The sequence below is a fragment of the Choloepus didactylus genome, chromosome 1 (genome assembly GCF_015220235.1).
Source record: "Choloepus didactylus isolate mChoDid1 chromosome 1, mChoDid1.pri, whole genome shotgun sequence".
NCBI classification, from domain to species: domain Eukaryota; kingdom Metazoa; phylum Chordata; class Mammalia; order Pilosa; family Megalonychidae; genus Choloepus; species Choloepus didactylus.
In genome coordinates, this window is record NC_051307.1 from 131,149,832 (window position 1) to 131,173,347 (window position 23,516).

The following is a 23,516-nucleotide window of genomic DNA, read 5'->3' on the forward strand; positions in this document are numbered from 1 at the left end:
CCCTTTTGTGGTTACTACTTGCATAGATTATCTTTATCCATCCTTTCATTTTCAGCCTATTTTTGTCTTTGAGTGTAAGGTAAGTCTTTTATAAACAGCATATAGTTAGATATTGCTTTTTATCAATTCTGCAAATCCATATATTTTGATTTGGGAGTTTAATTCATTCCTATTGAGTGTTCTTATTTTAAAGACTACTTATTTCAGCCATTTTGTCCTTTGGTTTTTATATGTCATATCTTTTTTGCTTCTCTTTTTCTTTGCTGCAGCAATATTTTTCCATATAGTTGATTTTTGTAATGTATTTTTCTGATCCCTTTTTCATTTCTGTTTCTGTATATTTTATAAATATTTTATTTGTGTTTATATTAGGATTTGTGTTACACAACCTATATCTATAATCTACTAATTTGGAAAGACTCAAACTAGTTTCAATAGCATACATGTTCTCTGCTCCAATATCTCTTTGTTTTCCCTCTTTAAATTGTTTTGTCCCACAATACCTCTTGATATTTTGCATGTACTCTAACATTTTCGGTTCAATTGGATACTGACTCTTATAACAATTAAAGATTAGGTTTATAAATTGAAAATACAGTACTATTGCATTCTGAATTTACCCTTTTAGTTACCTTTATTGAAGATCTTCACTTCTTTACACTACCTCAAGCAAGTCTCTCCTGTCTTTTCGTTTCAATCTGAAGAACTTACTTTAGTGATACTTGTAGGGTAGATTTTTTGATGAACTATCTCAGTTTCTGTTTATCTGTGAACATTTGAACTCTCCCTCATTTTTGAAGGACAGTTTTACTAGACAAAGAATTTGGGGCTGAGAGTTTTTCCCATTCAGTTTCTTAAAAATATCATACTACTGTCTTCTTGACTCCATAGTTTCTTATAAGAAATTGGAACTTCATCTTATTGAGGATCCCTTTGTGTGTGATGAATCACTTCTGTCTTACTGTTTTCAGAATTCTCTATCTTTGGCATTTGACATTTTTATTAGTTTGTGTCTCAGAGTAGGTCTATGGGATTGATTCTGTTTGGAAACTGATGTGATTCTTGGGCATGTATATTTTTGTCTTTCATAAGAGTTGGGAAACGTTTGGTCATTATTTCCTCAGATATTGTTTCTACCCCTTTTTCCTTCTCTTCTTCTTCTGGCACACCCAGGAGATGTATGATTGTTTGCTTCATGCTCTTTAGTCACATCCCTGAGACACTGCTCCATGTTTTTCTATTCTTTTCTCCATCTGTTCTTCTGACTGTATGCTTTCTATTACCATGTCTTCTAACTCACTAGTTATTTGTTCTGCCTTTTCAAATCTGATGTTTTATGTCTACAGTGTATTTTTATTCCCATTGTTGTGCTTTTCATCCCCATAATTTGTGTTATGTTTCTTTTCAAACCTTAAAATTCTTTATGTTCACACATTGTCTTAATATACTTTGGTTCTACATCCACCATAAGTTTTTTTTTTTTTTTTTTTTCATTACTTTCCTTTATCTTCCTGAATTGATTCAGGAGATTTGTTTTAACTTCTTGGATTAGTCCTTCCAAATCATAAATCTTCTCTGAAGTTTTAATTTGTTTCCTTGACTGAGTCATATCTTCCTTTTTCTCAGTAAGATTGGTAATATTTTCCTGATGTTGGTCATCTGATTATTATGATGTGTTAACTCTGAATGTCATTTTCTCCCTCTTGCTTAGGGTTTATTGTTGATTGGCTTTGTGTTAAAAAAGCTCTTCTTTGATGAGTGGTCCAACTTATTCTGGACCTTTCGAGAAGTCTGTGTTTAACTGTTCAGGTTTTTTAGCTCTTCTACATGTGATTATTGTCCTGGAAATGAGGTACAATTTTAAAGAATGCCTTTGTTGTGCAATTATTTCATCTCCAGGAGAAAGCTTCCTTTCCTCTGTTCCTTCTTTGAGAGGAAGGAACTGTTTTCTGTTTGTTTTGGTGCAGAATTTTCTCCCCACCTTCTAAGATTTGTTTAAATTCTCTCCCTCAGTTAGCACTCCCTTTTCATTTCACTTTTTAGGATGGGGCCCATCCTTTCTGCAGCAGTTCAATTTCACTTTCCACCCTCCTCTTTTCTCCCCTGGGGATTTTCTGCCTCTGGTTTCTTCCCCATCAGGGTATCCTGCCCTGGGAAGCCAGATAGGATTAATCTTAGAAAGCCCATTTAGTGCTTAGGTGGAATAGCAGACTGGATAGAGCATGTGCACCTCTTGCCAACAATTCATCGATGGTCTCATTTTTCCCTTGGGACACTTTTGTATATGGCACTACTCAGTCACTTTTCCATACTGGGCCTCTGTAGACTTGGGTCACTGTACCTGGAAATGTGTGGGGTTCTAACTCAGGTAGGAGTGACGTGTGCTGTGCTGCCTCTGTGCAACTCCCAAGCTGTGTTGAACTAAGTGAGGGGGGTTCCAGACAGGAGGGGCAAGAATGAAAATTTCCTTCCTGATTTTGGCATCTTTTTCTCAATTTAGCATTTGTGGGGTATTTATCCAGTCTCTATAATTCTACAGAGATCTAAGTAAGTCAGATTTGTGCTTTCATTAGTTGATTTCTAGGGGAGACTTTTCCAGGGGATGTCTTATGCTACCATGTTGATGATGTCATTCAAAAACTGTTTTCCACAATGACTGTACCTTTTTACATTCCCACCAACAACGAATGAATTTTCCTATTTCTCTGTATCCTCTCCAACATTTATTTACCATTTTAAAAATTTGTATCCATTTAAGTGTGTGTGAAATGATATCTCATTTTGGTTTTGATTGGGTTGTTTGTCTTCGCTGTTGTTGTTGTTGACTTATAGGATTTCTTCATCTATCTTAGATATTAAACCCTTATTGGAAATGTGGTTTCCAAATATTTCCTCCCATTCTGTACATTGTCTTCTTACATTTCTGATGAAGTCCTAAGATGCAGAAGTCCCATTTATCTATCTATTCTTTTGTTGCTCATGCTTTTGGTGTAAATTCTTGAAAACATTGCCTAACACAATGTCCAAAGATGCTTCCCTATGTTTTTTCCTAAGAATTTTATGTTTTGGTTCTTATATTTAAAACATTAATTTTGAGTTAAGTTTTATATTGTGTGAGTTAGAGGAAGACCTTCATTCTTTTTCATATTGATATACAATTTTCCCAGGATCATTTGTTGAGAAGGCTATATTTTCTCCCTTAAATGGACTAGGCACTCTTGCCAAACATCAGTTGGACATAGATGAAGGTTTATTTCTGAAATCTTAATTCAATTTCATTGGTCTATATGTAAGTCCTTGTACCAGTACTATGCTTTTTTATTGCAATATCTTCATAATAACCTTTAAAATCATGTAAAATCATGAAGTGTGAGTCCTCCAAGTTTGTTCTTATATTTCAAGATGACTTTGGCTATTCAGCACCATGCAGTCTTCCATATAAATAGGGTATTTGGCTTTTCCATTTCTCCAGTAAGGCTCTTGGACTTTTGATTTGGATTGTGTTGAATCTACAAGTTGATTTGGGAAGAATTGACACCTTTGTAATCAGTCTTTCAATCCATTTATATAGGTCCTTCCATTTATATGGGTCTTTTGGATTCTGTTTAATAATGTTTTGTGAATTTCTTTAAAATCTTTATATCCTTGTTAAATTTGCTCCTTGATATTTGATTCTTTTATTTACTATTGTAAATAGATTTTATTCTTGATTTCTTCTTCAGATTGTTCATTACTAGTATATAGAAACAATACTTATTTTTCATGTTGATTTTATCTCACTGATTTGTTAACTTTGTTTATTACTTCTAGTAGTTTTGTTGCATATTTTGGAGGATTTCTATATTTAGGATCATGTCATCTGCAAATAGTGAAAATTTTAGTTCTTCCTTTCCAATTTTGATGTATTTTATTTATTTTTCTTTCCTAATTTCTCTGGCTAGAACTTCCAATACAAAGCTGAGTAACAGTGGTTACAGTGGGCATCACTGTGTTGTTCCAGATCTTAGAGGAAAAACTTTCTTTCTTTTGCCATTGAGTACGATTTTAGCTATGTTTTTCATATATACCCTTTATCATGTTGAGGAAATTTCCTTCTATTGCTAGTTTTCTGAGTGTTTGTATCAAGAAGAGGTGCTAAATTTTGTCAAATGCCATTTCTGCATTAATTGAAATGATCATATGGGTTTTCCTTCATTATATTAATGTAGTTTATTATGTTAATTAATTTTCTTATGTTAAACCACCCCTGGACATCTTGGGTAAATCCAACAGTCATGCATAATTCTTTTAATGTGCTCTTGAATTTGGTTTGTAAGTATCTTGTTGAAGGTTGTTACATCTATGTTCATAAAGGCTACAGGCCTGTAAATTTTTTCCTTGTGGCATCTTTATCATGCTTAGGTATTACGGTGATGTTGGCTTCATAAAATGAGTCAGGTAGTGTTACCTTGTTTTGGTTGCTAAAGCTCTTAGAATGCAATATACCAGAAATGGGTTGGCTTTCACAATGGGGATTTATTAGCTTACAAATTTAAAGTTCTAAGGTCATGAAGATGTCTAGATTAAGGCATCCACAGGATGATACATTCTATGAAGGAAGGCTGCCAGTATCTAAGATAACTTTGTCACATGGGAAAGCACATGGCTACTTTCTGCTGGTCCTTCTCTCTCTTTTTTGCTTTCAACTTCTGGCTTCAGTGGTTTCCTCTCTCAGCATCTGTGGGTGTATCCTTGTCTCTCTCTTCTCTGGGACTTCTCTGAGATTTCTCAGCTTTTTCTGTTTTTTATCCACTCATAAAAGACTCCAGCAAAAAGACCAAGATTATCCTTGAATGAAGCAGGTCACATCTCAATTGAATTAACCTAATCAAAGGTTCCACCAAAACAGGTATGCACCAACATGAATGGGTTAAAAGAATATGGCCTTCTCTTTGATACATAACAGTTTCAAACCACCACACCCCCCTTCAAATTTTTGGAATAGTTTGAGCAGGATTGGTATTCATACTTCTTGGAATATTTGGTAGAATTCATCAGTGAACCCATCTGGTCCTGGGATTTTCTTTTTTGGAAATTTTTGATTACTGAATCAATCTACTTAATTGTTATTGGTCTGTTGGGATATTCTGTTTCTTCTTGAATCAGTGTAGGTTGTTTGTGTGCTTCTAGAAATGTGACCATTTCATGCAGGTTATCTAACTTATTGGCTAACCGTTGTTCATAATATTCTTTAATAGTCTTTTTATGTCTGTGGGATCTGAAGTTATGCTCCCCTTTTCATTTCTTATTTTAGATTTCTGCGTCAACTCTCTTTTTTTTCCATGTACTCAAGTCAAAATCTTGTCAAATTCTTTGATCTTTTCAGAGAATCAACTTTTGATTTTGTTGTGTGTCTAGTTTTTATTCTTGATTTTATTTTTCTCCTCCCTAATTGCTATTTTTTCCTAGTACTCATTTTTTGGTTTAATTTGCTCTTTTTTTTTCTCCATCCTTGAGTTGTGATGTTAGTTCACTGATTTGAGATCTTTCTTCTTTTCTTTCTTTTCTTTTCATTTAAAGCTATATATTTCCCATTCAGCACTGCTTTTGCTGCATCAAATATTTGTCTTATGTTGCATTTTTTTGCTTTAATTCACCTCAATATTTCCTAATTTCCACTGTGAATTCTTTTATATTGTTTGTTTAAGAGTGTGTTGTTTAATATACACATTTTAAAAAATTTTCCCCATTGTCCCTCTGTTGTCAATTTCTAGCTTCATGCCATTGTAGCAAAAGACGATACAACATTTTATTTCAACATATTTAAGTTTTTGAGACTTATTTGTGACCTAAGGTGATCCATCCTGAAGAAAGGCCCACATGCACTGGAGAAGAATGCATATTTGATTCTGCTATTTAGGGGTGATTTTTTCTAGGTGAATTGTTCCAGGTGTATTGTTCTTTACATGTCTGTTATGTTTGTTTTTTTGAAACTTCATCCTATTAAACTATAACTCTTTAAATTTGTCAATATTTGTCAACATTTTCTGCATTTATTTTAATGCTCTAAAGTATATTTATATTCAGATCCATATTAATTAATAGTAGTTATGTCTTCTTGTATAATTGACAATTTATCACTTTATAGTGATTTTGTTCCTCATAGCAGTTTTTGAATTAAAGTTTATTTTATCTGTTATTAATATAGCAACTCAAGGTCTCTATTGACTACTATTTTCATGGTGTATATTTTTTTATCCTTTTACTTCCAACCTACTTGTGCCCTTAAATTTAAGGCAAGACACTTTTAAACAGCATCAAGTTAAGTCATGATATTTTTATTCATTCTTTCTATACCTTTTGACTGGATTGTTTAATCCAGTTACTTTTAAATTAGCTATTGACAAGGCAGGAATTTTTCTTTCCATTTTGCTGTTTAGTCTTTGTAAGTCAGATATTTTTGCCTCTCAATCCTTCTATTTATGACTAATTTCATATTTAATTATTTATAGTGCACCATTTTGAGCATCTTCTAATTTCTTTCCGTATATATTTTTCAGATATTTTCTTTATGATGACCATGAGGCTAAAATTTAACATCCAAAATCCATAATGATCACATTTAAATTGATACCAGTTTAGATTCAGTATAACACACGCACACACACAAAAACAGTTTTTATACCCCTCTGTCTCTCTATCTTTTGTGGTACTTTTTAAAAAATATCTTCTTGTGTGTATGCCCCACACCATACATTTATCTATTTTTTTTTTTACATTTGTGTTTAGAACCCAAAATAGTTAAGAAGTGGGGTTACATGCCAAAAAATAAAATACAAGTGTATGGGAATTTTTTTTTTTTTTTTTGATTACTGGAGGCTATTTTGACCAACTGTTAACTGTCCTTTGCTTTCATTCTAAAAAACACCCTTTAACAATGCTTGTAGGGAAGGTCTAGTGTGATGAGCTCCATCCACTTTTTTTATCTGGGTATGTCTTAATCTTATCCTCATTTTTGAAAGGAAGTCTTGCTTGTATAACATTCTTGGTTGGCATTATTTTTCAGCACTTAAATACTTTGTCCCACTGAATTCTTTCTTCCACGAGTAATCACCATTTCATTCTATTAGAGATTTCCTTTTACATAACATGTTATTTTTCTCTTATGGCTTCCAGAATTCTCTCCTTTAACAGTTTGGCTACTATGTGTCCAGATGTTGCTGTCTTTGAGTTTACCCTATTTGGGGATTTGGGGGATTCTTGAATGTTTATATTCATTTTGTTGTTGTTGTTAAATTTGAGAAGTTTTCTGCCATTATTTCTTTGAATATTCCTTCTTCCCCTTTCTCACTTTCTTTCCCTTCTAGGAATCCCATGATGCATAAATTGTTATAGCTAATGGTGTTTGTACTTTTTAGGGTCCTCTAGGGAAACAGAACCAACAAGAGATCTGTAAATAAAAGATTTTATAAAAGTGTCTCATGCAACTGTGGGGATGCACAAGTCCAAATTCCATAGGGCAGGAAGCAAACTGGCAACTCTGATGAAGGTGTTTGATTAACTCCTCAGAAAATGTTTTGCTGGTTAGCTCAAGAAGAAGTGAGGATCCCTCTCTTTGTCCCTTGAAAGTCTTCAGCTGATTGAATTAAAACCAGCTAATTGAATTCTCTCATAGTGGAAGACACACCCTTCATTGATATGATCAGTCACTTGACTGATAATTTAATAAACCAGCCTCCTGGTTTATTAACCAGCCACAAATGTCCTTGCAGTAACAGTTAGGCCAGTGCTTGCTTGACCAGACACCTGGACACCATTACCTGGCCAAGTTGACACATGAATCCAATCATCACATTGTGCCACAATTTTCTTAAGCTCTGTTTACTTTTTATAATCTTTTTTTCTTTCTGTCCTTCATGATAAATTATTTCAATTTTCTTGTCTTAAATTTCACTGATTTTTTCTTCTGTCAGCTCCAATTTGCCATTGAAATCCTCTATGGATTTTTTCATTTCATTTTCTGTGTTCTTCAACTCCAGTATTTCTGTTTGGTTCATTTTTGAAAATTTCTATCTTTTGTTGAGATCTCATATTGTTCAAATTTCATGATATCCTTTTTTGATATCCTTTAATTCTTTCTTTGTGTAAACCTTTATTTCCTTGAGGACATTGAAGGTTATTTCTTTAAGGTCTTTTTCCAATGTCTAATGTATGGTCTTCTTTATGGATGGTTTCTGAATGTTTATCTTGTTCCTTTGGATAAGCCATCATTTCCTCTTATTTTGTCTTTTAATCTCTGGTTGCACACTACACATTTTAATATTTAATGTATTAAATCTGGGACTTGATCCCTGAGCTGTCTGTTCCTAAAGTTTGTATCTAAATAGTGATATGAGAAAGATTTCCTTGAATGCTAGGAGCTATCAAAAACAAATACAAAAGACACCTTTCACAGTATTTGTAGGGTTTAGCCCTCCTATCAAGAAGATCAACCTGAAATGAATTTTCTCTGTCTTTTCTTTTCCTATCTCTTCTCCTGGGCTTGTACTGATTTATGGCCTTAGGAATTCCTCTATTTACAGTATTCCCAGGAATTCAAATGTCCTCTCTAGCCCTTATGCAAGAGACTTCCCCCATCTTGGTTGCCCCATTGTGTGTTTGCCCCAGATTGCATTGGTTTATTGCTTCTCACACTGATTTAGCTTTCAGCAAGCTGCTTATCATCAGGGAAAGTTCTGGGAGGACAAGAGAGAGACAGATTTCATCACATAATCTTTCAAGCTACAACCTGATTAACGCTGACATAAAGTTAACCCAGTATGCTCTTAGGGGTTACTATAGTCCCTCCAAAACAGCATCAAGGACCTACAATAGGAGCACATACTGGCTCTAAACCACACTGGGAAGGGAGGGGGTTTGGAGCCAGCAAGTGTACCCTGTTCTTAAACTACTGCATTTAAAGCTGCATTTTCTTAATTCAATACTTGCCAAGTTACTACAATCCTTTAACTGATTTCTGGAATTTTGAGGAAAATGTCTCTGCCAGGTTTTTCTAGTTGCTCAAAGATTATGTGGGGAAACCACATACTGGATCATCTTATGCTGCCATCTTAATTGACCACAAGTAGTTTTTAATATTTTTTGATGGAAGGTACTCATGCTACTTTTGCCCACTTTTGAACCTGTTCAAAGTCCAATATTGGGTAAATTGTAGAACAGAATGAAGACAAAATGATTATCATGGAATATGGAAAAATTTCTCACAAGTATAGGATGGTTTAACCTTTATTCTGTTGTTTTTGAAATAGTACAAGGAAGAGAAAAGAAATAATTATATAGAGCAAAAGAAAGCATGGGAGAAAGCAGATTATTTTTATTTTTTACTTGCACATGCAATTTGTTTTTCCATCCACAAGTTTTTTTAAGTAATGCTTACTGCTTACTGAATTACCTTTCTGTCTTTGTCCACCATTTTGATGACTAAGGCATCCTTAAAACTGTCATCTCTTAAGAGTTTGATGATGAGGACCAAAACTGGTGATAGCATTCATATAATAAAATTTCAAATAAAAATCAGGAAAAACCATCTATCTAGTGGTGAACCCAAATAAAAGAAGTCAAACATTTTACTCTATAATTCAATGTACTTGTAAATAAGTTTGTTAGCATTTCAAATACAGTCTTTGTGCACATAAGAATAGATACATAGAAAAAAGTTTTAATGCCTATATATTTTTATTATTTAAAATCAATTATATTATAAACAGTTAAATAAGATGTTCACGTAGAATCTCTGTAAACATCTATCATCCATCACCTTTATATTTTTAATAGATTGCATAGATAATGGTAGACATATAATTTCAATTAAATTCTTTATTAAATGTCTTGAAGTATTTTGAAATTCATGTGAAGATAATTGTGCTGGTTTAGATATATTATGTCCCCCAGAAAAGCCATATTCTTTAAAGCAGTCTTGGGGGGGGGCAATCTGATTAGTCTGTTGATTAGGGTGGAACCCCTGATTGAATTATTCCATGGAGGTGTGGACTCTGCCCATTCAGGGTGGGTCTTGATTAGTTCACTAGACTACTTAAGGGAACCCAAGAGCTGGCACAGATGCTTGCTGATGCTTAGAAATGCTTGGAGATGTGGACAGAAATATGTTTGGAGATGTTAAGCAAAGAGACAAGGCCAAGAGTTTGCCCAGGAGAAGCTAAGAGAGGACTCCCAGACACTTAGAGAGAAAGCTACTAGGTTAATATGCTGAAAGCAATGTAGCTTGGAGCAAAGGATCACCAGATGATAGCATGTGCCTTCCCAGCTAGCAGAGTTATTCTGGGCACCATCAGCCATTCTTATGTGAAGGTATCCTCTTGATGCTTTAGTTGGGATACTTTATGGCCTTAGAACTGTAAATTTGTAATCCATAAAACCCCCTCTACAAAAGCCAATCCATTTCTGATATTTTGCATAATGGCAGCATTAGCAAACTAGAACAATAATTGTCCATTCAAACCAACTATTCTAAAATCATATTGTTGCTCATGTATTATAGTGGGCAGATGTTATAAGTTTATTTGCATAAAATATATTTTAACAAAAAATTCAATGAACAAAAAAGAAGAATTGAGAATTTTTCTACAAGACAACTGTCTGGAACTTATAAAATTTCTAATAGCTTACATGTATTTTACAAAGAATAATTAACTTATGATTGTTTATGATTTAGAAAATGAACTAATGAATCCTTAAGGATAAAATGATGACATAAGTAGATTGGACTATCTTTGAATAGTGATGATTTTATTTAATACATTGTTTCTATTTCCAGTTGGTTTATACGGAGTAAAATATTTCAGTTTTGCTCCAGGCAAAATATTACCACATAAAATTTAAATCAAGGAGCAGAATTTTTAAATGGCTTCGAAACTGAAATTATTTAAAGAATTTTCATATTTAATATGTTTAATATATGAAAACAGAGTCAATGCATACACTCCAATGAATTCTTAAGGAATTATAGAATAAGTACTTTAAGATTTTCATGTTTATTAAAGTGTTAGAAAGTCTAATTATCCTTATGGCCTTTTTCACCTCTCTCTATATAAAAACATATTAGTGATTTATGTAAATAGAAAATATGATTTCTTGAGTTGTATTTTAAATAGGAAAAATCAAATCCCATATAAGTTTTGTTATTAAGACAATAAAAACAGGCCATTCTAGGATGTTTACTGCAGATTTCCATGATAAGCAAAACACATTTACCTTCATAAACACACCATTTTTAATGCTATTTTTGCCCATTTTACAGATAAGTTTTTGATGCTCAGCTAAAAATGCTTAAGATTCATTCCTAATGAATAGTAATTGAGTTGAGATTCAAATGTAAACAAATAAATCTAAAGACTATTTTCTTAATTACTTAATTCGGTGCACATCCCAGTTACTCATTTTGAGCTTTATTTTTATTCTATCCATCATCTAATATGACGTGTTTCTGGTTATATTACATGGCAACTTGAAATAAAGTAAGAGATATATGATGAGTAAAATATTTAATTTTTCCAAATATTTATTATTTTCTGAAAATAAATATTATAATTATAATATATAACACACTTGGAAATGTCATACATGAGGTCAGCAAAATGGCAGAGAAGTCAGCTCCAAATTGACTATCAAGACGATAAGTACATAAAATGGTATGAAAGTTTTAAAAATTGCCCTTGACTCACCCCCTCCCTGACTGGGTGGCATTTTTGAGATAGTCCATGTTTCCAATGTGAGATCCTGATCCCTGGATACAGAGGTGTTGGAGCAGATCTTAATTAAAAATAAATGTTGTTTTTGCCTATTCTAACCTTGTGGGAGAAAGCTCTAAGATTGCTGCAAGGGTATTCATTTCTGTTTCACCTAATTCAGAACACACTTGGAGTGGAAATGAAGAACACTACTTTTTTGTATTATACAAGTTATGGGTTTAAGAACAGTCACGCATAAAATACAGGATTCCTATAACCACCCTATAATTAACATCTTGCATTGCTGTGGTATATTTGTTACAATTGATGAAAGCACATTTTTATAATTGTACCATTATCTATAGTCCATGGTTCAACTTAAGTTTCATTTTTTTGTGTTATACTATTACATGGATTTTTTTTTTAATTCTGGTACCATATATACAACCTAAAATTTCTTTCACCCACATACATATACATAATTCACTGCTGTTAATTACATTCACAATGTTGTGCTACCATCACCCAGATCCATTATGAAAACTTTCCATTGTTCCAAAGAGAAACTCTGTACATTTTAAGCCTTAACTCCCTAATCCCTAAAATATTTTAAAGCTAAAAGAAAAACACATAGGTACCTGGGGGGAAAGATTTTTGTTGAGACTTATAATTAGCCACTGAAACCCTGTTAGGAAAAGCATAGGAGAGATTCTTTGTGAAATTAAGACATTCAAAATTCCCATTTATTTTGGGGGACTTTATAAATCTATACACATGCAAAGAACAGGACACATGTCCATAAAAGACCTGAAAGGACTAAGCTTTAATCTCTGTCCAGCTCTAGGCTAAGTGAAACCAGAAATTAAAAATTAAGTAAAATTAGGAATTGGCCTGTATAACTGATAATGAAGTGTACCAGGAGACAGACAGTTTGAAAAGACTGTGTGAAGTTTGGAGGTTTATTCTTCTGTTTATTTTAGCTTCTGGAGTTCAGAGAAATATCCCTCAAAATACCAACTGAATATGAGATAACAGGACAAGGAATTACAGACATTTCAGGGACCACATAAAAAAAGGGATATAGTTTTTCAAAAAATATTAGGAAAGGTCACTAAATAAACAAACAAGTGCAGCATCCTCCAAACAATAACAGCAAACCCTGGTTTGTAAGAAAGTATATGATTTCCAAGGTTACCACATTATAATAGTCAAACATTCAGTTTTTAACAAAAATAACAAACCTTCAAAGACAGAAAAATTCATGTACCATTCAAAGGAAAATAGTGAAATAACTGAAAACATCCCTGTGGAAGTTTGCTTGTTAATTTTTGTCTAGTTGTTCTAACCACCAATGAAAATGGGATATTAAAATATCCAAATATTATTGTATAACTGCCTGTTTCTTCCTTCAAATTGGTTAATGTTTTCTTCATATACTTGGGGGCATGTTTGTTTCATGCATGTATGTTTAAATTTTTTATATATTCTTGGTGAATTGACATTTTAACAATATATAATGTCCTTCTTTGTTTCTTGTAATAGTTTTTGACTTGATAGTTCTTTTGTCTGAGAATAGTTTAGCCATCACAGCTCCCTTTTGGTTAGCATTTTCATGGAATATGTTTTTCCATTTTTTTTATTTTCAATCTATAAGTGTCTTTGAATCTGAAGTGCACATCATATAGTTGAATCATTATGTTTATCTATTTTGTCAATTCTTAGTTTTTTGATTGTGTTCAACCCACTTATACTTTAATTAATTACTGATAAGAAAATACTTAATTCTACTATTTGCTTATTGTTTTTGCTATGTCATACCTCTTTTGTCCCTCATCTCCTTTGTTACTGCCTTTTTTGTGCTTAGTTGTGTTTTGGTACAGTACCATTTTGATTCCCTTTTCAATTTTTTTGGCATATACTTAAACTATATTTTATTCATGGTTACAATGTATATCACAATTAACATCCAAAATTTACAAAAAAAATTAACTTGGGTTGATGCCAACTTAGCTTCTATAGCATACAAATCTTTGTTTTTATTCTGCACTGTACTCCTCCCCACTTTATGTTGTAAAAAAATACATCTTTATACATTATGCGATCAATAACAAATATTTATAATTATTTATATGCATTTGTCTTTAAACCATGTAGCAAATAACTAGTGGGGTTACCAACAAAAGACAATTATACTGATCTTTATATTTACCTATGTAGTTACCTGTACCAGAGACCTTCATCTATGTATACAGCTTTGAATTACTTTCTACTATGTCTCCTGGTGACAAACTCCCTCAGTTTTTGTTCTTCTGAGAATGTCTTAATCTCTCCTTCATTTTTGAAGGAGAGTTTTACTTGACATAGAACTGCTGGCCATCAGATTTTTCTTTTAGCACTTTAAATATGTGATTCCACTGCCCTCTGGCCTCCATGATCTCTGACGAGAAATTAGCTGTTAATTTTATTGAGGCTCCCTTGCACACCATGAATGGCTATTCACTTTCTGTCTTTTAGATTCCCTCTTTATCTTTGACTTTTGGCATCTTGACTATAATGCGTTTCTTGAAGATCACTTTGAGTTTATCTTGGTTAAATTTTGTTAAAACTTTGGATGTGTTTGTTTATGGCTTTAAGCAAAATTAGAAAGTTTTAAATTGTTTCTTCAAATATTCTTTTTGTCCCCACCCACTCTTTTCTCTGATACTCCTATATGTATATTGAGCCACTTGATGTTGTTCCACAGTTTCCTTAGATTCTGTTCTATTTTATTCACTCTTTTTATCCTCAGATTGGATAATTTCAATTGATTTATCTTCAAGTTTGCTGATTCTTTCTTCTGTTTTTGTCAATCTGCTGTTGAACACATTAATGAATTTTCATTTCAGTTATTATACTTTTTACTTCCAGAATTTCTAATTGACTCTTTTTTCTAATTTCTCTTTCTTTATTGATATTCTCTTTTTGTTCATATGTAATTTTCCTTTTCTCCTTTAGTTCTTTGTCCATGTGTATCTTTAGCTCAGTAAGAAGATATGAGATAGTTCATTAAAATCTTTGTCTATTTAATTAAATACCTGGACAAACAGAAGACTCAAAGAACACTGTAAAACCACTAGACCTAAAGAAATATATAGAACACTCCACCCAACAATAGCAGTATACATATTTTTCTCAAATGTACACAACATTCTCCAGGGTAGGGCATATGTTAGGCCAAAACAAAGTTTCAATAAACTTAGAAAAATCAAAATCATCAAAGTATCTTTGTCAACCACAATGGAATAAAGGTACAAACCAATAACAACAGGGAAACTGGAAAATATACAAATATGTGGAAATTAACACACTTATCATTAACCAGTGGGAGAAAGATGAAATCACAGGGTTAATTAGAAAATATTTAGATATGAATGAAAATAAAAATAAAAACACACCAAAACTTATGGAATGCAGTGAAACCAGTGCTGAGAGGAATATTTATAGGAGTAATTGCTTTCTTTTTTTAAAAAAATAAGAAGAATGATCTTAAATTAGTGAGTTACTGAGCTTCTCCTCATACCTGGAGAAGCTAGAAAAAGAAGAGCAAACCAAACCCAAATTTAGCTGATGGAAAGGAGATAATGAAATAGAGATTAGACAGGAGATAAGATTAGGAAGGAGATAAATGAATTAGAGATTGGAGAATAACATAGAGAATATATGAAACCAAAGTTAGTTCTTTCAAATGACAAATAATATTGACAAACTTTTAGCTGAACTGAAAAAAAAAGGATAAAAACAGAGAGAAGACACAAATAACTAAAATAAGAAAGGCAAGTCATGATAACACCATTGACCTTACAAAAAGAAAAAAAGATAAGGTATACTATGAACAATTGTAGACTAAAAAATTAGAAAACCTAGATAAAATGAATACATTACTGCAAACATGCAAATTATTAAAACTGTCTCAAGAAGATTTAGAAAATCTGAAAAGACCTATACAAGTAGAAATTTAACTAGCTCACTGGTGAATTCTACCAAATTTTCAATGAAGAATTAGCACTAATCCCTCTCAAACTTGTCCATAAAATAAAATAAAAAAAAAAGGATGGTACAATTCCTGACTTATTATATGAAACCAGCATTACCCTGGTACTGTAGAAAAATAATTTTATCACAAGAAAGGAAATTTACAGACCATATACCTTCTTAATATAGGTGCAAAAATCCATAATAAAATACCAGCAAACTAAAGCCAACAGCATGGTAAAATGATTATACACCATGATCAGGTGGGATTTATCTCGGAAATGCAAGGGTGGTTGAACATAAGAAAATAAATCAATGTGATACATCAATATCAATAGACTAAAGGGAAAGAAAATACACATTATTAACTCAGTTGATGTAAAAGAGCATTTGACAACATCTTTCAACATAAAAAAATAGCACTTAACATACTAGGAAAAGAAGGGAGTTTCCTCAACATGATAAAGCACATTGATGATAAACCCAGAGTTTAAATTATTCTTATTGGTGAACGACTGATGACATTTCCCCTAAGACCAGGAACCAAATAAGGATGCTCATTTTTCCTACTGCAATTCAACATTATACAGGATTTCTAACAAAACAATAAGCCAAGAAAAACACAAAAAAGCATACAAATAGGAAAGGAAGAAGTTAAACTATCTCTATTCTCTGAGAACATGCTCCTATACGTAGAAAATTCCAAAGAATATAGAAGAAAACTCCCAGAGCTAGTAAACAAATTCAGAAAAGTTATAGTGTTCAGGATCCACAGACATGCACAAAATTGTATTTCTGTATACAACAATGAACTATCTGAAAAGGACAAACAGGAAACAATTTCATTTACAATAGTTTCCCAAACAATAAAATACTTAGGACTTAATTTAAACAAGGAGGTAAAATATGCATACTCTGAAAACTACAAAACTTTGCTGTAAGAAATTAAAGAAGAATTAATTAAGTAAGAGGAAACACATCATGTTTGTGGATGGGAAAACTTAATACTGCCTAGGATGGTTATACTAATCAAAGCAATCAACAAATTCAATGTAATCCCAATAAAATTCCAATGGCTTTTTCTTTTCAGAAATGAAAAAGTTTGTCCTGAAATTCATACAGAATTACAAAGGGCCCTGAACAACCAAATCAATCTTGAAAAAGGACAAAGTTGAAAGACTCACAACTTCCAAATTCAGTTTTACACAAAGCCACAATAATAAAAACTGTGTGGTACTGGTATAAGGATAGACATTTATATCAATGGGATATTTTTGGGATCCCAGGAATATGGGCAGTTGATTTTGATAAGGATGCCAAGACCAGTCAATGTAGGAAATAATAGTCTCTTCAACAGTGATGCTGGAAAAACTGCATGTCCACATGCAAAAAATGATATTGAATCCCTAGTTCATACCATATTAAAAAATTAACACAAAATGGATCAACATTATAAAATAAGGGCTAACACCATAAAACTTTTAGAAGAAAACATAGAAATAAATCTTCATGCCCTCCTTATACTTGGCAATATTTTCTCATCTATGATTCCAAAAGCATGAGCACCAAAAGGAGAAACTGGATAAATAAAACTTTGTAAAAATTAAGATATTTGAGCATCAAAGTCCGTTTTCAAGAAACTGAAAAAGTCTCCAGAATGGGAGAAAATATTTGCAAATCATGTATATCATAAGGGACTAGTGTCTGGAATATATAAAGAACACTTATAACTCAATAACAGAAAGATCCAATTTAAAAGGATAAAGGACTTAAATAGACATTTATCCAAAGAAGATATAAAAATGACCAACAGATGCCCAACATCATTAGACCTTATGGAAATGTAAATCAAAACCATGATGAGTTATCTGTCATAGACAAGTATAACTCTAATTAATAATAGTAATAATAATAATAAAGAGTTATTGGGGATGTGAAGAAATGGGAACTATTGTGAATTATGGTGGGAATGTAAAATGGTTCTGCCATTGTGGAAAACAGCTTGGCAGTTCCCCTAAAGGTGAAATGTAGAATTATCGTTTGATCTGGCAATTCCACTGGTAAGTATATATCCCCAAAATCAAGACCAGGGACTCAAACAGATACTTATACACCAAAGTTAGTAGAAGCATTTCACAATCCCTAAAAGATGGGAACAACTCAAGTGTTCATTAACAGATGAATGGATAAATTAAATGTGGTATTTACATGTACTCAATATTATTCAGTCATAAAAAGGAATGAAGTTCTGATACATGCTACAACATGGATGAGGCTTGAAAACATTATTCTAAGTTAAATAAGCCAGACATAATAGGACAAATACTGTTTGATCCCACTTATATGAAATATGTAGAATAAGCAAATTCATAGAGACAGAAAGTATATAATATGTTACCAGGCATCAATGAAGAGTTATTGCCCAATGTCTGCAGAGTTTCTGTTTGGGGTAACAAAAGGTTTTGGTAATGGATGGTGGTGATGGTAGCATAACACTTTAAATATAATTAATGGCACTGGATTTTTATATCAACAAATGGTTAAAAAAATGACACTTCCAAATCAGGGAAATAAATAACTTCCATTATAGAGGAATGATAGGAAAAGTCATTAAAATACCAAATTGGAAGAATTATTCAAGAAAAGGCCACATATATAATAACTATTGTGTTTATTTGGTTGCAAATAGGTCCTCATTTTGACTATTTAATAAAAAACGGGTGACTGTGGGAAGAATGCTGGGTAATTAAAGCAATTAGGGAAAGGACTGAACAGCCTGAGTTTGTGAAGTCCAGAATCACAATTTATAAATCTCATAAATGAGGTTGTGTGACTGATTCAGAAACTGCAAACAAAAGAAATCAGCTTTTACATCTTCTAGTGTGTGTGTGTGTGTGTGTGTGTGTGTGTGTGTGTGTGTGTGTTTATCTGTTCAATATTCAAAAACTGATTGGCCTAGCTTTTGTCACATAACCAATCATATGCTCAGGAAGATTCTATCCTGCACCTGACAGCATCAACAAATTCTTTCTGAGTGTGCATGCTGCAATGCCTCCAATCATAGTGGGAAAAATGAAAGAGAAATAAAGGGAGGGAATGAAAGGAGATGTGAAGGAAGGAGGGAGAGAGAGAGAAAGAGGAGGGAGGGGGTGAAAGACCCCATTATAAGTATATTATTTACAATGAAATTGGTTTGCCTAGTGGCAAGGAGTAAGTGTAATAAGGAGTGCCACTCAATTTATAATGTTTGACTACTGACTGCTTTCAAGTCCCACCCCTCCTCCTTTCTGTTTTGCCTCACATCTGGGCAATTTTATAAGCTTGGGGTCTCCCACACTTGGTACCTCATCAGGAAGGTCAAAACATGCAGACCCTGGCCCATGCATGTGGGAACCCTCACCCAGTCCACAATCCCTATCCATAACAGAAACCAAAGGCATTCTTCCCCCTTACTCTTGTCTCACTTGTAACTGATTCTTAGTCCTTCTCTGTTGAGTCTTTTACTGTTTACTATGTAATAAACTTCATTTCACTTCCATTCTGTTGGTGCCTCTGAATCACTCATCTCAATATTCATAAATTTCTGGGCAGGGGGCTCACTGGTGTCAAGCAGAAGGTGCTAGGAACCCAAATAGAAGAAAGATGTAATAGAAAACAGAATTTAAAGGATAGATCAGGGATAAGAAGGCCCAGGAAGCAAGAAATTTCCCCAAGGGCAGTTACAGCTTTTCATTTTATCTTTGCCTCATTTTTATATGTCTCTCTATATTTTTTTCACTAAAATAGGTTAATTATAAAATATCTAATTTTTCAATTACTTACTGTGTGTTGTTTCCAAATTGGATGTATGCAATTCTATGGTCCAATCTGTCTATTTTTATAACATAAACCCATTCCTGCCTCCATTCTTCCTTTACATGCAAAAGTGCTTTAATTGCCTTTTTTCAGACTTAACTTTGTTTTCTCCTTGCTATTCATGTTACCATTTGTGCAATTTCCCTTTCAGTTTTTCAGTTTCTGTTTAAAGATTTTTCTACTGATTTTTCTCTCCCATTCTTTACTAATCAGTTCTTACATATAATAACGTGCAGTTTCCTTATTTATCTGTCCTTATTTCCATTTTATCTGTCCTCTGAGACTTCTTTCTCATTATTTTTAATACTTTTGCTCAATTTGTTATTTTGAAGAGGAAATCCATTGTTTGAGAAACGCAAGTGGTAAATATGTACATTTACTTTGCATTTTCAAAATTAGAGTGGTTTTATTATCCAAAAAGAAGAAAAAGATTCACTCTAACATGTTTTAAATTTTGTTATAACTTATAAAATGTAACTACTTAATGAATCTGAAATGTTATGTTTTTAATATAAGTTAAAACTAGAAATCATGATTTCTCTTAACACTCAGTTTTCCAGCACCTCATATGAAATTCTCTTCCCCTGCTCCACACAATTGTGCTCCATTTTTTAAACATTTTTTTTTGCATGTAATGTGTAATTTAGTATGTCTAGTCTTTTTCCTGGGATATATGTACAAAGACATGGACACATTGCACAGTTCCAGGTAAAGTGGCATCATCCATAATTTAAAATATATTAATGGTCTTTACATACTATAATCATTGTTTACATTATTGTACATTTATAAAACATTTTGATATTCTGAAGATCTAGTTGCTCATCAGTGTTCCAAAATTAAAAAACAAAAAAGTTCTACAAAACCCTCAGTGTATAATTTTATGTTTTCTCCAAAGGAAATCAAATCCCATTAGAATTTATGTGTGAATCCACTATTTTCACATAGCAATTTTGAAAGAATTAGCAGGCTTGCATTATTAAGTCCTCCTTTTTTAGGAATATAATATGTATCTCCATTTAATTAATTTGATTTTATGTTTAGCTAAATAATTTTCATGATATCAGAACTTTTTGTGTTTCTTACAATTACATTAGGTCATAGTATATTTGTGTTGCTCTTATGAATGGAATTTTAACTCACTATTTTCTAACATTTTATACTTGGAAATAGATAAAATATGTTCTGAGTTCATCTGACTTGTATTTTAGACAACATTTCTTGAAGTGAACCATGTTAAACACTCATTCAAAAGGATGCCTATAAATACTTCCCATAAAATTGTGGATAATAAGCTGCCTGAAATGAAGAAATTCAGCAAGATTATTTAATGCTAGGAATTCAAACTTTTATTATGATAATATATATTGCTAGTTTACAAAAGTGGAAAATAGTTTGCTGCACTGTTCAAATCTGCCTAATAATTAGTGTGTGTGTGTGTGTTTGTGTGTGTGAGAGAGAGAGAGAGAGAGAGAGAGAGAGAGAGAGAGAGAGAGATTTCATGGATCAGTTCCAGGGCTTGATGCTTTGTATAAGTTAAGAAACATATTTTTACTATTTTTTTTTACTTAAGTTTAATATTGAAATAAGAAAGAGATTTAGGGGTGTATTCTAACAAACAAAAATGATCTTTCAATAAGAAACTATATTTTACCTAATAACTCTAGTATTCATTGTAATAGTCAAGAAACTCTATTTTATATCCATTGATGAGTCATACTGGACAATTGGAGCTCTCATTTTTTACATGCTTCCATCTAGACTGTTTAAATGTGTTAACATACCCCTAACCTAACTGCAAATTAATCAAAATTAAAACACTATGATATAAATTCTTAAGAATAAATTAAAGAATTTGAAGACATAGACTGGTGTCAATTTTCCCTTCTCCTTCCATTTTCTCAACTCTTGTTTTGAGAGAAGATATAACATGGTTTTGGAGGATCTTTTTCCCAGATGAAAAATTGTGGTAATGAGGTACCTTAGAAGACAATTTTATTACATTGATCCCTTCTTTCTAATACAAAATTTCTTTCCTAAAAAAAAAAAAAAATAAATTCATATAAAAATATTATATTTAACAAATTTCAAAGGCTCTGCATGTTTCCCTTAGATTCATTCTAATTATCATGATAATTAAAATAGGAACCACATCTTTTCTTCTAGGCACTCACATCAGTTGCTTCTGTAAAGAGTACTCAGGAGGATACCTGCTAAGAGATTGAATCATTTTCCCCAAAAAAGACATGTTAAAGACCTAACCTCTGATCCTGTGTGTGTGAACCCATTTATAGCTAGGACTTTTGAAGATGGTAGTATTAGTTAAGATGTGGATGCATTTGTGAAAACGATCTTCAAAGATTCTACTTAGATGAGCCAAATGAAATCCACATGGCAGTGGAGTCCTTCTAAGCAGAGAAAATTCAGATGCAGTCAGCAGAAGCCAGAAGTCAGTGGAACTCACAGGAGCAGGCACAAGGACGGAGAGATCTCCATGTGATGAAGCACTGCCAGAGTGCTACAGACTGAGAGCAAGTCATGCCAATACTTTAATGTTGGATCTCTAGCCTCCAAAACTGTGAGACAATAAATTCCTGTTGTTTAAGCCAACTCATCATATAGTATTTATCATAGCAGCCCCCTTAAATTGTGCCTTCCTTGGGTTTTCATATCACTGATGAAAGGAGACATCTTCTCTGGACTGTATCATTTCTATTATACTTTTGTTCTTTAGTTATAATTACAAATTTCAAAGTGAACAAGTTAATGATATTTATACTCATTGCTTTTCCCTCCTCTTTTGTGCATTTAATCCCTGTACACTATCTTTATTATTATATTTATTTTCTTATGGTTAAACTTCAACACCTAGCTATTTACAACTTATCACTAGTATTAATTATATTCCTGTTCTTCTGTAATTCTATCCACAATTGATTATAATAAATAAAGGATTTTCAAGGTAGCAAATGCCACCTGTATTTTCAAAAGTTAATATGCTATAATATAGTGATATGCAATTCATGGTTCATATTTCAGGAGTTAAAAATGTAATTAGTTTTAGTTACACAGCTTTATATAGAATATGAGTGCACTATTTATAATATGAAAATACCTAATTTTATTCTAAAGAGTAATCTATGAGAAATTCAAAAGACTTTGTTAAGAGAACTAGAGTTATTGTGAATTATGTTATATGCACAAGTTGAAAACATAAATAACTAAAATAAAAGGTATTTTACAGATTAATTTATTGTGTTAACAGTAATTTTTAAATGCATATTATTTTTACATCTTTAATATACATTATTTCCTATGAGAAAAAATGCCAAGACCTACTGTAAAGTACTGGTTAAGGAAATGAATAAACATCACACTTGGGTCTAGAAAAGCAATAAATAAGGAGCTATATATCAAAAACATTGACAAAAACATTTTCTTTGGAGCAACTTTTTTGGCAACTTAATAAAATACTACTGGGAGGAAATATAAATACTGTTTCCTTAAAATATTAAAATATGTGTGAATTCCAAGTCTTCATTCATATCCTGTATTAAAAAAAAACAGATTTATTCACTTTTGAAACTTGATAAGATGGTTTTAAAGTAGTATGAAATAAACAAATTAACTAAAATAAAATGTCTGGCCCCCTAGATTTTCCTTACCTTGCTTAATATATATTGATTTTCTTTGAGATTTATAAAAATGATTTAATATTATCAACCCCCTTTCCATCTGATTTAATCTTTCTGCTTCTCTTAGTCCTTTAATCTCTGTTGCTTATTCAGTCTTTTTGGCTTTGGGGATATTTTTCTGTGGATGTCATTTTTTTTCTGTTTTATTTTTTTCCTGTATCTCTTTCCATGTGTGTCTTGCATGTTTATGCACTGTGGTAAGCACATTGAGTGACACTGTTTCCACATA